Source organism: Xenia sp. Carnegie-2017, unplaced genomic scaffold, assembly GCF_021976095.1.
Source record: "Xenia sp. Carnegie-2017 unplaced genomic scaffold, XeniaSp_v1 HiC_scaffold_19, whole genome shotgun sequence".
Classification (NCBI taxonomy): Eukaryota; Metazoa; Cnidaria; class Anthozoa; order Malacalcyonacea; family Xeniidae; genus Xenia; species Xenia sp. Carnegie-2017.
In genome coordinates this window covers 1,871,972-1,888,279 of record NW_025813481.1, presented here as the reverse complement: position 1 = coordinate 1,888,279, position 16,308 = coordinate 1,871,972, and the positions used below count along the sequence as shown (strand labels likewise).

The 16,308-nt window shown below is 32.5% G+C and overlaps 1 protein-coding gene across 1 annotated transcript in view; it reads right to left on the bottom strand.

Annotated features, from left to right (window-relative positions):
- LOC124438520 overlaps positions 1-8,741 on the bottom strand; it is a 116,783-nt gene extending 108,042 nt beyond the window's left edge. The window contains exons 1-7 of the mRNA XM_046988686.1: positions 8,561-8,741; positions 8,332-8,448; positions 7,555-7,656; positions 7,103-7,169; positions 6,239-6,322; positions 4,408-4,493; positions 4,100-4,150 (exon numbers count right to left, since the gene is read on the bottom strand). The gene's annotated coding sequence lies outside the window, so the exon portion shown is untranslated. The remainder of the gene's footprint in view (positions 1-4,099; positions 4,151-4,407; positions 4,494-6,238; positions 6,323-7,102; positions 7,170-7,554; positions 7,657-8,331; positions 8,449-8,560) is intronic.
- Positions 8,742-16,308: the final 7,567 nt, after the last annotated feature.

Sequence of the window (16,308 nt, the reverse complement as noted above, 5' to 3'; positions counted from 1 at the left end):
ACAACCTTAGCGGTAGTCATCTTCAGAGTCAAATGAGGAGCAAACGTCAGGTTAGCCGTATTTGTTATCTGGTTCTTACGTCATTGTATTGTGTGTACAGGAAATGTGTATTGTCATTGTGGATTAGTGTGAAGTGAAATATTTTATTTTTAGTTGTGATGTGTGATTTAGGAGTGATGTTTTTAGTTGTAATGTGTGGGTGTCAATTGTGTATTGTCATTGTGAATTAGTGTGAAGTGTAATGTTTTTAGTTGATCGTTTGTTTGTATTGTGAATAAGTCGTTTGTAAGGTGCCGGTAATTGCTGTGATCTGTTCAGGAGGGTTTGTTCCAAGTTGGTATACCAACTTTCTAATGTTAGCCGTTGTCTATAGTCAGTACTGTATGTAATGCACTTTGCCGAATCCCAGTCAATGTGGTGCTTTGTGATTCGGTGATGTTCGGCAATGTGATTAGTTTTGTGTTGTTTCTTAGTAGCTCGTTTGTGTTCAGTAAGTCTTATGTTTAAGTTCCTGCCAGTTTCCCCGATATAGGAGGCATGGCAGTAGGAGCAGTTTATTTTGTAAACTGCACCTTGTCGTTCGTTGGGTTGTTCTTTGTCCTTTATGTTCTTTAGTACTTGTCGTAACGTTGTGATTGGTTTATGTGCGACACGTATGTTGTATGCTACGTAGAAAACATTTCCAAGCTCATCAACGTTAATAAATTAGCTCTTACGCTAAGAAATGAATTTTATAATTGAGAATAGTGAACGCTCTTTTGTAAAATTATCATCATGAGGTGAAAAATCGTTGCATTCATCGAGGTTACATAAGTGCAATTGTTTTATATTTATTTAGCACAAGTAAAATGATAAACTTAGGTACACAAACTTTGTCCAAATTAGTATACCGCAAATACAGCATAACCATAATATGAGTTTCTACGCAGCTAAATACATTTTCATTTTTACTATTGTAAAAACTTTAGGTCAGCCTTGTAACTTTAATTTTGCACTTTATGATATAGGACTGATGATACAGTATGTACTGTCCTGTACAAGCATCATCAGCGCTATACATAAATTATGTTATCGATGCCTAAAAAGCGTAATGCCTCTATATTATAATTGTTACGTGTAAATAAATACAAATACTGTATTTTACAACCAATAGTTTAGCTTTACACAAGACAGGTTAACTGTGCTCACAAGGGAAAATCTAACTGCAGAAAAATTAACATACATGTATATAACCTCAGGTATCATAACTTTGCAGATATACATATATAATAATAGAAAGAAAAGTGCAAAATCTATCAATTAATTTTATTTCAGTTGCACAAATGTACATTTACATCATTGCTTCCTACATAGTCATAGTGATTAACTGATTAGCAACCCATGCAAAAACAACCACTAACAGTCATCATTAATCATTATTCTGTAATATTATACCTGCAACCTGCAAAACGTCGTGGCTTCAGTAGTTTTGTTTCAAAACAACTCATAACCGCATAATAGTAAAATATCATTATTGGTAATGATGAATAAACTTTGGTAGTGAATTAAACCTAGGTGAGAATATCTCAAAATATATCCCATAAATCGTCAACACAAAACAATTGTTTTCAGCATGCAAGTACAATAAAAATAATATCTTCTTTATTACACCGTTCCATTATTTTATTTATAAATAATTCTTATCAACATATATAAGGATATTGCATGACCATACGAAACAAAGAATATGAGAAGTCTTCAAAGAGATAAACAACTAAAAGAATTTATGCCAAGTGAAGATTGTTTCTATACCGATGAAATGTCTGAAATTGAATGGATCTAAAAGCATTCTCAAAACGTTCTGTAAGATGACCTAAGACATGTAGTAGAAAATATAAAGATAAAAAGCTCCAATGCTGTTTTACTAACAGCAAAGATTTTCACAAAAAAATGATCTGCTCAACAACCACTTTTGTTAAGAATACATGTATTTGCAAAAAGTTCAATTGTTTCAGATATACTCCATATTTCAAGCATAACATAGTTATGGAATTTTCATTCTTACAATGGAGATAATTTAATTCGGTAAAAGAATAATTATATAAATATTTCTCTGATGTTATAGGGCGAGCCATTCGTGAAACTATTACGAACTCTGCCAAGGTAAGCAGCACATTTGAATAGGTATTTTTCCATTATCACCATTATGGAAATTGTAGGAAATCAACAAGCAATACCTGATACTTTATACACAGAGTTGCCAAGTTTAATATAATTGCCATAGACCATACACATTTATTTCTTCCTTATTCAAATGTACTGCTTACCTCGGCAGAGTTCGTAATAGTTTGATTAGCTTCACGAATGGCTCGCCCTATAACATCAGTCAATGATGTCGCAAGCCTTTCGGAGGAATCGGCGGAATTCATTGAAAACCGAAATCCTTCCTTTGTATGCAACAATCGTCAATAAGAGAGTTCATCAAACACAAAGCACGTATAGAAATTCGGTTGGAAAAAACCGCTACCTCTCGGAAGACATAAAAATCCGAAGGGGGGAGTAGACTTATCATGTTTTGACTTTTTTTGCTTCGCCAAGTGTATCAAAATTATTTTGGTTATTTGATATAACCATTTTGCGAAAAGTGGTTGTTTGATGTAACCAAATTTTATCAAAGGAAGTAAAACTGGTTATTTGATATAATAAACTTAAAGCACGTTGTCACAAAAATGATTATTTGAAATAAGCAAACTACTAAACTACTAAATGCAATTATCATATATAATTAAATAAATCATGAAAAATAATGCGATAATGTACTTAAATTAATAAAAGCACATTTGGCGCGCCATAGATGTGTAGGATGTTTAATTAGAGAGCAGACAACCATGAACTGTAAGATATCAACAATTCACAACGTGTACAAAAAAATTAGAACATTTTTAAATGACAAGAAAATTATCTTTATATCAAAATTTCTCAAAATGTGTCCACGTCTAAGTATTTTGAACAATACCTACACTTTGCGTATTGTAATGAAGTACAAATAAATCATAAAGGTTTCATGACTTTCTCCATTTTCAATGTTTATAATAGACTCCCTAAAGCTTCAAAAAATAAGGGTGGAGTATATACTATACTCGTCGACTTTAACCCCACCCCCAAATTGAAATCTGTTCCTACGCCTATGTATCGATCCTATGTATATCTATGAAACACGAACCATTGGCGTTGTTGCTGGGGTACAGCCAGGGGGGAATACCCCACGAATGATTTAAGGGGAGACACCACTACCAGAAGGCATATGGGGGCCGCCAGAATGCATCTTTACAAACTCCTCTAAATTTATTTCAGGAAACAAAATTCAAACAAATAAAACCACTGAACGGCGGAACGGATCAGAAAAAATGGCGGAGGGATCTATTTCTGCTGAGATTCACCAAAATTGACCCATATTATTTCGCGTTGTAATACAATTTGTACTCAGAATGATACAATATTTTGATCTATTCATATCCAACACTTTGTCGCGTTTTTGCTCAAATATGACAAGGAACATATAATAAACAGGCATCGCGGAGGATCGATAATTGAGGGGGGAGGGGCTAATATTCATATATTCATATATGCAGGCTTAAGATCTTTTGAAATCCATTGTTTTCTAAGGATTACAACATGAATATATGAATATGACCCCCCCCCCCAATTATCGATACTCCGCTGTGCCTGAAACTTGTATGCCGAAGGTTCATCTGAATTGTCAAAAGCTCTTTCTTGATGACGACATTAACTTAAAACTGACTTATTTTATGTTGTTCAACACCTAAACTTTGTGAACTATAGCTTTGGAAAATCGTCCAGTTTGCACAAATGCTCTTAAGCTATTTTTATAGTTATTATGGATATTATTATTATCTTACACAAACAATCTCATGAAGGGATTTTGAATCGAAAATGCTTAAAAATATTGGGGGCAAGGAGACGTAAAATATTCTGAGATGACGAGATAACAAGGAAAGCATAATCAAGGAGTATATGTTGAATGTTAGAAAGTATATCACTACGTATGGAAGACACATTTTATAAGTGCCTTATACATAAATTTGATAGTATAACTTACTTTCATAGTCGGGGTAATATTCCGTTCCTTCACCTTTAGATTCGTAACGTTCTGTCAATTGAAAAGTCACCAAACGTGTGACAGTATTTTAGTCAATAAAATTTGACTCTGAAAAAACCTTAAAGATATATCTATAGTTGGTGCATAAAGACATAAAATCTCTAGACGAAAATTATCGAGGTAAAAAAATGAATAAAGTGTATGTATGTTCTACGATAAAATGTTGGTAAATATATCCATATATTTGCATATATAGCTTACACACAATTTACGAGGGTCTCGCTTCAATTTGATTGTATATAACTTACCGTCATCCATGAAGTAACTTTTCATTCGTTGAAGGCAACTCTATAAATTCTGTATTATCCAAGGTGAATATCGAACTTAGGAAATTCTGCAATCATAAATACATATTTATCAAATCTTCGTCTTTCTCACTCGTTGAAATGAAAAGATTAAAATAGAATTCTTGCACAGTTTTAATATTCAATTATTAAGGTGTTTAAATTACATATAACATCATAACCTTCAACGCCGTACGCCAACAAAGCAACTTTCCGTGATTATTAGCCTTAACATAGATGAAAATTTATAAAAATTAAACATACGCAGGAAGAAAATTTTCAGAAATTGTACTCATCCTTGTTAAAACGTTACTTGTATCAATGTTTTAAAACATCCAACTCTATGAAGTTAATCGTCAAAAATCTACGATAATCATTTGATGCACGCCAAATAAAGGGTGTTTTTTTTTAAAAAATTATTGTCGAAACAAAAATATTTATCATAATAGTAGCAAAGTAGCTACATCTTAGGGGAAAGCTTATTATTCACAGATTCTAAAAATTATAATTACCCAACAAAACAACAAAATGACAAAAAAATTGTCACAGCAACAAGGTAGCTATAACAAGGTATAGAAAAGACTACTATCGTCAAGTTTCATCTTTATAAACTTGATTTAAAACATATTAAGTGCAATGGTTTATTTTTGCCAATTATGATGAAGCTATCACAAACAGGGACACCTTAAACTCAGTAAGGCAATGGGGTTTTTGTCAATTTGAACGCAATTGAAAGTTACTTTTTTCCGTGCAAATCTCTACCAAGAAATTTAAATGCATAAATCAAAACACAATCCGCTTATTGTAATCACAGCAAATGGAACGTTTTATAGTATAACTGTTTAATGTTTGTGATTAACCATTGATTGCAGTCGACTACATTTAAAAAAAAACACAGGAGATTCTAAATTTGGACAACCGAATCAAACAAGGCGCTACCATGCAACACCTAATGAGAAGAAAAAAACCTTAAGGGTGTTGGCATGTAAGATATACAGTATTAGAATTTAGAATAGTCTGTATCTAAAATGCAAGAATTCATTGAAAAATGTGATATTACGCGTGTCAATGACACACTTCATTGCATAACTATTTAAGATGCAACTATTTAAAATGACAAGAAAAAGATCTTTGTTCATTCGATACAAGCGATACCGAGAATTTGTCTATTTTTATTTTCATATTATCATTCTAATCGAATTTTTCCTGGTAAATGTTCAAATGGTAAATGATATTACGCGTGTCAATGACACACTTCATTGCAGAACTATTTAAGATGCAACTATTTAAAATAACAAGAAAAAGATCTTTGTTTATTCGATACTAGCGATACCGAGAATTTGTCTATTTTTGTTTTCCTATTATCATTCTAATCGAATTTTTCCTGGTAAATGTTCGAAATTATTTTTTGTTAACTGTAACTAATAAGAGACTGAAAGATATGTGTTAAAAACAGAAATTGGGGATTTGTACGTGGAATTAAAGACTGTTACGCTCAAAAAAACTAAATTGAATTTGTGCAGTCTTTTGTTTTGTATAAAGGTAATAACAAAATGTTAAGAGTTTTTCATTTAGGCATTGCAAGTTCGATTTAGTCGCCAAGAGACTGACTTTCTATCTTATAGAAAAACCCAATACAAACTATTGACGATTAAATCAAACGCCTGACGCGTGAAATGTTCTTAAAATGGTTATTTGGGTATTGAAAGAATTCACAAATGCAATCTAGAATAGCAACGTGTAGTTTTATCCAGCAAAGAACATTTCACAACTATGTTTGTAAAAATTCTCTCACCTTTAAAAGTTTCAACAACCTCCACTTCTTCACCGTTTTTGCTTCCGTCTGACAGCACGAATGCCTTCTTCTGCAGCTCGTGACCTTGAGAGAAATAAATATTTCTTTTACAATGTAGCATTTCAAATTCAAAAGATCATAGCTGGAAAAACATGATTTATGGAGATTTCTCTAAGCAGATTTCGTAAATGACTGCATTTCAGTATGCTCACAATCGTAAAGTTGAAACGTGTTTGAAAAAAGTATAGTCTACAAATAAACAGTTATTACAAATAAACATTAATTCCAATAAATCTTGCGTAAATCTACCAATAGCAAAACACAAATTGTTTATGAATGGACTGTTTCTTAAATTATTCAACTGGAATCTTTTTTATATCATACTGGATGGCTTGGGCAGCAAGAAAAAATCCTTACTTTATCGCTTCTGTCAAATGGGAGACGCAAAAAGATTGAAACAAGTGGAGTTGCAGTCACTTTAACAAGGATAAGAATTTTCTAGTATGCATAAATTTAACAGTTCGAAATTGTTATGAGACCATTCGGCAATTGCGATGAAATATAAGTTATGTTTGATGCCATTTATTTATGCTTCAAGACCTGATATTTAAATTCTGTTTAAACAATATTACTATTTTGAAATATTGAATTCATTGATTGACAACTTGTTTTGTCATGATACTTTGAACTCCTGATACAAACAACAGAATTGCTATTATTTGTGGGGGATTGAAAAAAGGTTTGAACTTTTTGTAAATAAGAAATATGATAAAAAGGCAGTGCACAGAGTGTCATCACAGACATGATGTCTGCAACTCTCTTGTTTTGCATAGCCTAATTTCTCCTACAAATAAAATAACTCACCTTCAATGTAGCAAAGAGACCAGTGAGACCTCTCCCAGAAAATTGTACAGCTCAATATTAGTGCAAACTAGATAGACAGTAATGAGTAATTGTAAACAAACATTAAAAATACTCATTGCAGATACATTTTCATTTAGTGACTATGTCCAAATTACAAAAAATATGCATGAATTTAGCATAAAAATAACATAAATTCATGGACCGGTCAACCCCCCTGGCTGGGATTAATACTGGCCGGTATACAAATGTTGTTTGTTTGTTTGTTTTTTGTTTAGCATAAAAATAACAAAATCCAACAATTATATACTTTTTCGGAGCCCATTTGCAGATAGTTGAGGTATTTTTTGATTGCATAACAAAATAATGTGTTAATGAAAACTATTAGTAAGAAATAGCTTTAGGTGAACTTATGTAAGGAATTCTCTTTTTTATAATACAAAACTCAGGTGCACCTTTACGTGAAAATATGATCTTTGGCCGACTCTGGCCAGCAAGGGTGCAAATTTTTCCAAAGTATTTCTTCACAACAGAGGAATGCCTTCTGGAGAATGGGCCTGAAATTAAATAAGCAAATACTTGATTTAATAAAGTTAGATATAATTACTGGTAAACAAAATAATAGCACATAATAAACGATTAAAATTTCTCAACTAAATAAGTCTTCATTTTCAACATATCACAAGTGCTTGATACCTTCATTACAATCACCAACAATTTACACATAAATTCATTCACCTTTCCTTGAGCTTCAAAGAAATAATCACAAACAAATCCTAAAACACTTCTCCAATGTTTTTCCAAAGACATATCCCACAATTACCCATGACATCATTTTGTTTTAACCTTGGACATTCGTTTACTGGACTATTTAATGTCATGGCATTTTTCATTTTATCTTAGCATAATTGCATTAATCATGTTAGGTGATACCACAAATAAAAATAAGCCTTCACTTTGTAGCCCTTGTTCAAGCTTTCATTTAATATCTTACTGCAACTTATATCACTATATCTCATTCAAATTTAATTATAAATTACATACTTGAATAATTACAAGCTAATATGCACAAAACCAACAAAAGAGCCTGAAGGGGAAATTTTATCTATAACCATTAACCAATATATGCATAAAACTATTTTCATTTAAGTTCATTTTGTAAATATTTATATTTTTGCTAACATTTAATAAAGTTGTTTTCATTTGAAAAAAATTCAAAACATTCATCTTACTTGTCCCCAGTTACTTTCTTCAGTCGATAATAAAACTTATTATTTTTCCATGGCCTGATGTCTTTTGAACAGCCACAAACGTCTGCCATCCACAGCAATCAAACACAAGTTCCTAAACTGCATAAATGATCGGTGTAAACTAACAAACCAACAAGAGCCTAGAGAGGAAATTTGATCTATAAAAAACATTAACCCATATATATCCATCATATATCTCATATCTAGTCACATTGAAGCGTTGATGATAAACAAACTGTGAATCATTGTGAAATCTATATACACTAAACCTATAATAATATATTTCTCGTTTGCTTAACTAACTTTGATGGTTATAAAACTATTTTCATGTGAGTTCATTTCGTAACTATTTATTAATTTTATTTATATTATTGCTAGACAATATTAATGACGATGTTTCCATTTAAAAAAAATAACATTCCTCTTACTAGTACCCAGTCCACTAAAACTCACCGACCTTACCTGACTAATCTTCACTTGATGATCATAAAGATTTATTCTTCATCGTCAAAGAAAACAAGTCAATAAAATGTAAAAGAATCTCAAACAGTTATAAATGAAATATGATGACGTATAAAATACCATGTAATACGTACATACAAGAGAGGTGCTTTGCTTTTAGCCGATTTTATTTTGTTTTGAAAAACGTATTTAGAAATAGAGATGCATGATGGACCGTGATTTTCTTGTCATGGATTCTTATCAATTTTGATTTTCATCGACTAAAAAAAACAACTAAAACTCTCGAGGAAAATATCAAACTCTAACATTTTACATGATCATATATCAAACTCAGATGTAACGTAAGGCAGCTAGTTCAAACAGACCTTAACGAACAAGTTACAAATGAGTTCTGCCTAAATACCTACGCTAAGTCATACAGTTATTGGTCCACAGACCTCAGTAATGAAATAATCATGTATAATTATTGTGTAACATGTGAAAAGCCAGGAATCAAAGTGTTTCTGTAATGGCCGAGAGTTGAAATTAAGTTGAACATAAATTTTCAAGAAGCAATTAGAATTAGAAGATTTATCAACATTTCTGTTATTTTCATGTACGACACTCACCAGTGTTGTGCCATGCTGCAAGAGTTGATTTGTTGAATAACTTTCATACGTTAAATAACATAATATTTACTGTCGGAAAGACTAAATCATATTGCTAACGAAAAGTTAATAAAAACAAACAAGAAAAAAGTTATTCTGTAAGTTCATGTATCGTTACAACGTGTTTGCTGACCAATGATCAAACAAAAAATCATGCAAGGTTTATTTATAATTATGAAATAGACAAACAAAATGAATTAAAAATAATTTAAACGCTAAATGTTCTTAGCATCAAAATTCTTCACGAACAAAAATGGACGACTGTTTCTAATATTGTCGCTTCTCTTAGAGCAAAAAAACAGGATGTCAGATATGTAAGGTTTTCATTTATGTTATATGGTTAGTTCTTTATTAAGTAAAAGTTTCATATAATCATAATTGTTGGATTATTACATCATCAATAAGTAGTTAGTACCTCGTAAATGTTTTTAAAATAACTGTTACTACACGACAGCCATTTAGGACTGCATAAGGACTGGGGAAACATGATTGATCTTGTTTATATAAATGACCAAACTTTTACAATGGCACTCAATCTAGACTTTGAGATTGTTAATTTTTAGAGAATTAAATAGACAATGTAAAAGTTAGTTCCAATAAAAATAACTATGTCTGATGTCATGGGAAGTTTTTCAAGGGAAATGTTGTCGTGGAAGAAGAATGCTGAAGATACTTCAAGCAGAAAAACATACCGAGGAAAAGCGATCCATTGATTTGGTGGAAAGAAAATGCCTGTCAATACCCCTTTTTTGAAAAAATTGCAAGGAAATATCTCTGTGTGCCAGCGACTTCAGTTCCTTAAGAGATACTCTTCTCTAAAGCGGGAGAGCTGGTAAGCGAAAAAAGAAGTAGAATAAAGGCAAAGAACCTTGACATGATGCTTTTTTTAAACAAGAATATGTAACTTTCAAAAATACATCGTTACTGTTAACATGTTCCAAAGTGCAAAAATATTTATTTATCTTTCAGAAGAGCATGTAACCAATTTTTTCAATTCGAATTCATACAGCTTCTGAAAATTTATCGTTACTCCTAATAATGTTATGACAGTTTGTAATTTAAAATAAAAAAAAATAAAAATTTCGTCGTATTGTTGAAGTATATAAGGCCACACTTTAGCGATTTCATTATCAGATCTTTATCATGTGGCTCAGACTTTTATTTTCGAAATTGGAGAAAGTAATCGCTTTAGTAATCGATAACTCGATACTTTTAAGAAAAAGTAATCGGTATCGTATCGAATCGATACTAGCGGCATCGCCCATCACTACAATTCATACAAAAATGACGTTGCAACTTGAATACAACTGTACAAAAATGACGTTGCAAACTTTAATGCAATTAATACAAAAATAACGTAGCAACTTGAATACAATTCTTATAAAAATATGGAGGGTGATCTCCGCCAAAATTAAAAGCTATATTTTCCAATTACTAATGCGCATTTTGCCCTTTGCAATGTGCATTTTGTCTTGATCATATTCCATTCTGGAATTTCATAATCGGATTTTGCCTGTTCAATTTTTGTTATATCGCTCAGTTCAACCTGCTTAGTTCAAGCTACTTATCAGTTCAAGCTACTTATCAGTTCAACCACTCTTGCCTCATCTAGCGCTGTTTTTATATCTTCAACCTCACTAAAAAACACTAACATTGCGCTGCCATTTTCTCCTTGAAAACGATGTGGAGTTGTCTTATCTTCAGGAAAGAAATATTCAAAAAGCTTCCGCCTAACACAAACAACATACTTCATTACAACAAACAACTCATCAGAAACATCAGTTCCTTCTGGCTTGAGATGCATTAACCTTGCAACATCCCAATGTGACCATCCTTTACGCTTTTGATAATTGGTGATATCTATGGCAAGTTTCTTTGGCTCTTTTTCTTTGTACCAAAGTTTTATGGCATTCCTGTGAGCACGACCCCAAACTTTGCAAGGCTGACTGAACAACTTGCAGAACTTAATAAACATATACAACTGAGTCGGAATTTGACAGATCTTGGGTAAATTGTCAGCCATTATTCCAGTATGATATTTAGGTTTTTCACTTGTTCCCAACTACTGAAATGACACGACGTCACTTACTATATTGAAATATTTCCGACTTCATTGTGTAGAAATGACGTCATGTAATTGCAGTAGTTGGAAACAAGAAAAAAGTCTTGCTGGAATGAGGGCGGCCGAGAAGACGCAGTGCACACTTGAGTGGCCCTTCTGTATAACTTTTATTTTGAGACCAAAAGGGGAAGCTCTGGGAAAACTCTCAAGAAATACTCTTTATAGTTGTCAATTATTTCTTGAGAATTTTGTAGTCAGGAGAAATTTTGTTGTCATATAATTGCCAATTAAATCCATTATTGAAAATAATAGAATTATTTCGGTATTTATAACTTACTTGTAAAATGTTCTTCAAGATCAGGTCTTGTTTTCCAATCATTAAACTTTGTGATTCTATGCACCAGCAAAGGAAGCTCTGGGAAAACTCGTAAGAAATACTCTTCATAGTTGCCTTCCTTGATATGTATGAGTGGTTTATCATGCCAATTCTGGCGAACGTTTTGCAAAAATTTTAAGCAACCCAACCATGAGGAGTCGTATTGACTTTTATTGAAATTACTAAAGACTTCAGGTTCAATACGGTCCATCCAATTACTTAGACCATTTAACTGCTCATGCACATCTGAGTTAAGGGGATGACCTAAAACGGTATCTCTACCCATGGTTGGTTTGCCACATCACCCAACATATTAAAGTTCTTCTCATAAGATTGTAGGTAAGGGTGTTTTAACGCGTCGTTGGCTAATGGTCTTAGTTCAGGTACACGTTGTAGCATCCATGAAAGTAGATCTTTAAGTTGAACATCGTCGATTCCCTTTAAGCCAACAAGGTTTCCATCACGTAAGTTTTCCATTATATACTCTCGAGGTCCAAAAGGATGTTCCCCTTTTGTTGCAACATAGTAAGCCACCATTCCTGCATTCTAAAATCAATGAAAATGAAGCAGCTTATAAGAAGTGTCGAAAATCAAACTCATGTTAGTTTGCAAAAGTTACCCTTTTGCACCTACCATTACATCTGACTGTCTTTTGAAACGAAATTTGTTTGTCAACACACCCTTCACCCAATATGATTCAGGAGCAATCCAATATTCAGTGCCACTTTTTGCAATGGTTGAATATGTCGTACGGCCATCCTTCAATATTCGACTAATACCAAAGTCGGCTATTAAAAATTTACCATGTGTGTCTCGTAGAACATTCGAAGATTTTAAATCTCGATAAATAGGACGTGGCTCGCTGTGAAGATCAGCTAATCCTTTTAAAATTTGTCTGAGAATTTCGGAAGAGATTTTTGAAGATAAGTCGAAGAATTTGCTTCTGAGAGTACAAAATCCCGCAGTGATTCTTCTTTGGTTTTTCAACCTTAAACTTATAATAAATGTTGACTTATGGTAAAATTTATCTTTTAAGTTGAATCCATGTTGAATTCTTCTCATTCATTTACCTTTATTCTTCTTTTTCCTATCGAGGTCTTGTAATTTAAGTTTTATTGAATCCTTTAAGTAATGACGCCCTTCCTTTTCGTATATTTGCATTAGACGCTGCATGGCATTTTTTTGTTTCTCCATATCCTCGCCATTGGTAACAATCTCCAAATAAGTTTCATAAATATAAGTTGCTTCACTCCAATCTTCAAGTTTATCAAACAATTCAGCTAATTCCCAATAAAAAGCTAATACTTCACTTACAATTCCATCAAAAGTAACAATTGACAAGTTCTTCAAGCAATGGTCATCGAGGGCCACAAGTTTTTCACACTTGTTGTGTCACGTGTTACCCTCTTTTTAATAAAGTTTAATCAATCAATCAATCAATCAATCAATCTTCACTAACGTTAATACCACCAACATTTTTTTGTTGTCGCAGTCGATGTTTATTTTGTTATTGTTCTTGTTGTTGTACCTGTTGGTTTCCTAGTCGATTTTCTTTTTGCATTTCCTGTTGGTGTTGACATTCAAGAAGATTAAATCCTTTTTTGTAATGCTCCAGAGATTTCTCATAATTTCCAAGCAACTTATTTAATCCTCCTAATGCAATATGGTAGAGACAATCCATTTCATCTTTCTTTATGGCGTCCTTCAGTCTGTTAGAGGTAGAATGAATATTCCCCAGGCCAAGATATACTTGATGCTGAAAATACTTACTTTCCACTTTAGAAGAAAGATTCAAACTATGTTTAAACAGTTTAATCCTTGCTGCCATTCATCAGAGAGAGTATAAGCGTTACCAAGACCAAAGAACGCATTATTTTGACGCTAATTTCGTTTGTAACTTTCAAACATTCTTGGTAGTGCTTAATTGCCCTTTCGTACTCGCAATTTTTTATATCACAATTTCTCTCTTCCAAGAACTGCATAGCTGCTGGTTGTGACTGCCATATCCCTATCTCTTCTCGTGATACGGCAAATATTTGTTTGAGCTCTTGATTATTATTTCCAACTTTCCTTCAGTGGAACTTTTCAATCCCAACTTTGGATTAATCACAGGAAACGTAGTGGTTCTTTTAGAAGCGTTGAAAGAGTATCTGTGAATTAACTTCGACTGTTATTTTTTACAAGCGAACAGGAAAATTTTTTGTTTCATCTATTTCTACGTAGATTCTAGGCGCTCATTTGCTGTCGTGTTTAACCAAATACAAAATTTTCAACATCTTATTGACTGTTTTCTTGGGTATTCAATTTAAAACAGTAAAGAAAATTAATTGATGGAGATTCTTCAGCTAAAAGTATGATAGATATAAACGAATTTGTTATTAATTATGTAAATGTATTCTGCAACAATATATGTTATCTGTTTCAAAGACATGGATAAATGAATATGTAACTTAACAATGACCAAGACCTAATTCTTGCTCCTATTTTGGAATTTTGTCCTATTCTTATCCTACTAAAGTAGCCATACTTCGCACTAGCTGTGGGTTTTTTCATGAGTAGAAAACATGTGCATTCATTACTGAAAAGCAAGTATGAGTGCTTTACCTTTTGACATTATCCTTTGCTGTAAATAAGCATGCAATTAAAATTATACACAGCTAAAAGTCGCTAGCTAAATGGTTATTCGTAAACAAATTTATAGATTTTTTTGTGAAGCCATTTTTATAAATGAATTATTTTTGCTCCATTTTCACGATGTCGTAGACTGCACATCGTGTTTGCCAAATCAATAATTAGTTTCGACATCAGTGACTATATGACTTGTCTACTTTCATTGTTAAAATTTCATAATTTATTTATGTTTTTGTTTCACTATTCATACATTTATTATATGTATTTTCTTATACTTCCATACTATTTATCAACAATCTTTAATACTTCCTTTTGTCCTTATTTTCGAGCAATTTTAGCTGAGTTTTTAAACACGGTTAATGCCCTAATGGCCAGTGGCTCAAAAACTCTCTGTTAACCAACTAATTCTTATAAATATTCACAAATAAAAAAATTTGAAGAAATAATGTAAAAGAAGTTCAGATACACATGATAAATCATGCAATCGATTTAAATAATGCCAAGACCAACTTTCCCAAGAGTTTTTTTTAAATTGCCTGCGTGTCATTTCCGGCAACGATTTACATCGTCATCCGACAAGAGAAAATATTAAATGTTTTAGATCAGTTATCGCTGTGGCGAAAACTATACAAAACATATAAGTTTAAATACGTAGAGTTAAATACAGAGGGATAAATAAGATAAACAGAACTAACCCTTGCAAATGAATAGATTATGCATCATGAAATATTTCACATAGTTTCAACCTAACATTTGACGCGTACCATTCTTTAGTTTTGAGTCAACTAAGTCTGGAAAACTTACAATTAATTCGGTGATTTTTAAGTGTTTAAAAAATTTAAGAAACTTTGATTTCGTTGCCATTTTTGTTATAAACAGATTATAAACATCAAAGTATGTATCAGGAATAAAGTATGTATCAATAATGGATAAGGAATCTCAAGTATTATTTCAAACGTCATACGCACATGCAACTTATGCCTCTGCCCCCTGGTTGTATACAACAGAACGAGCCCTTTTATAGTGAAAAACACCGAATTTTGCCTTGGTTAGAAATTCTTTTTTGAAGAGTTCGCTCTTGTTGGGACTAGGCGACTCTGTATCTCCAAAACAGTACTATATGATCTAATGGGTAGTATGCTTTATAAGCATTTTAAATACACGATAATATTTTTCAATTTTTTATTTCTAATGATAGATAATTTTCATCTTAGCTATAAGACAACTTCAGTGTGATTGAATACGATATTTTTATCATACAATGGGATTGTTGTTGCCATTATAGTAAAGCTGTTTTTAACAGTTTTATCAGTAATCTTTCAATATACAAAATTTGTTCGATTTCGTGTGTTCAGACTGAGTGCAATGGCAGGGTGTTCAGGCACAGGCACCAATGTGAACACAAAATTTTGATGGTGACTGTGTATAAGTGCCCAGGTCTGGACACCACGAAAAGAGGCATGACCCAAGTACGGTGCTCGGGCACGGGCACCGATGTGAACGACGACACCTTAGTAACGTGTACAGAAAGGCATGCATTCAGCACATGGTTTAAAAACTTGTTTACAATGAAAAACATGAAATTATAAATAAACGAAGCTCGTGGATACTACGTAGTGTGAACTGCCTGCAGATTTTTGCCAGAACTAGAATATCGTACTCCGGCAATTAATCTAACGCGCTATAATTGCTCAATCTAACGTCAACTAAAAAATGAAGGTGGAACTTAAGTGAGACATGAAATACTGTTAAACATCCAAACTTATCAAATGTAAGTATTT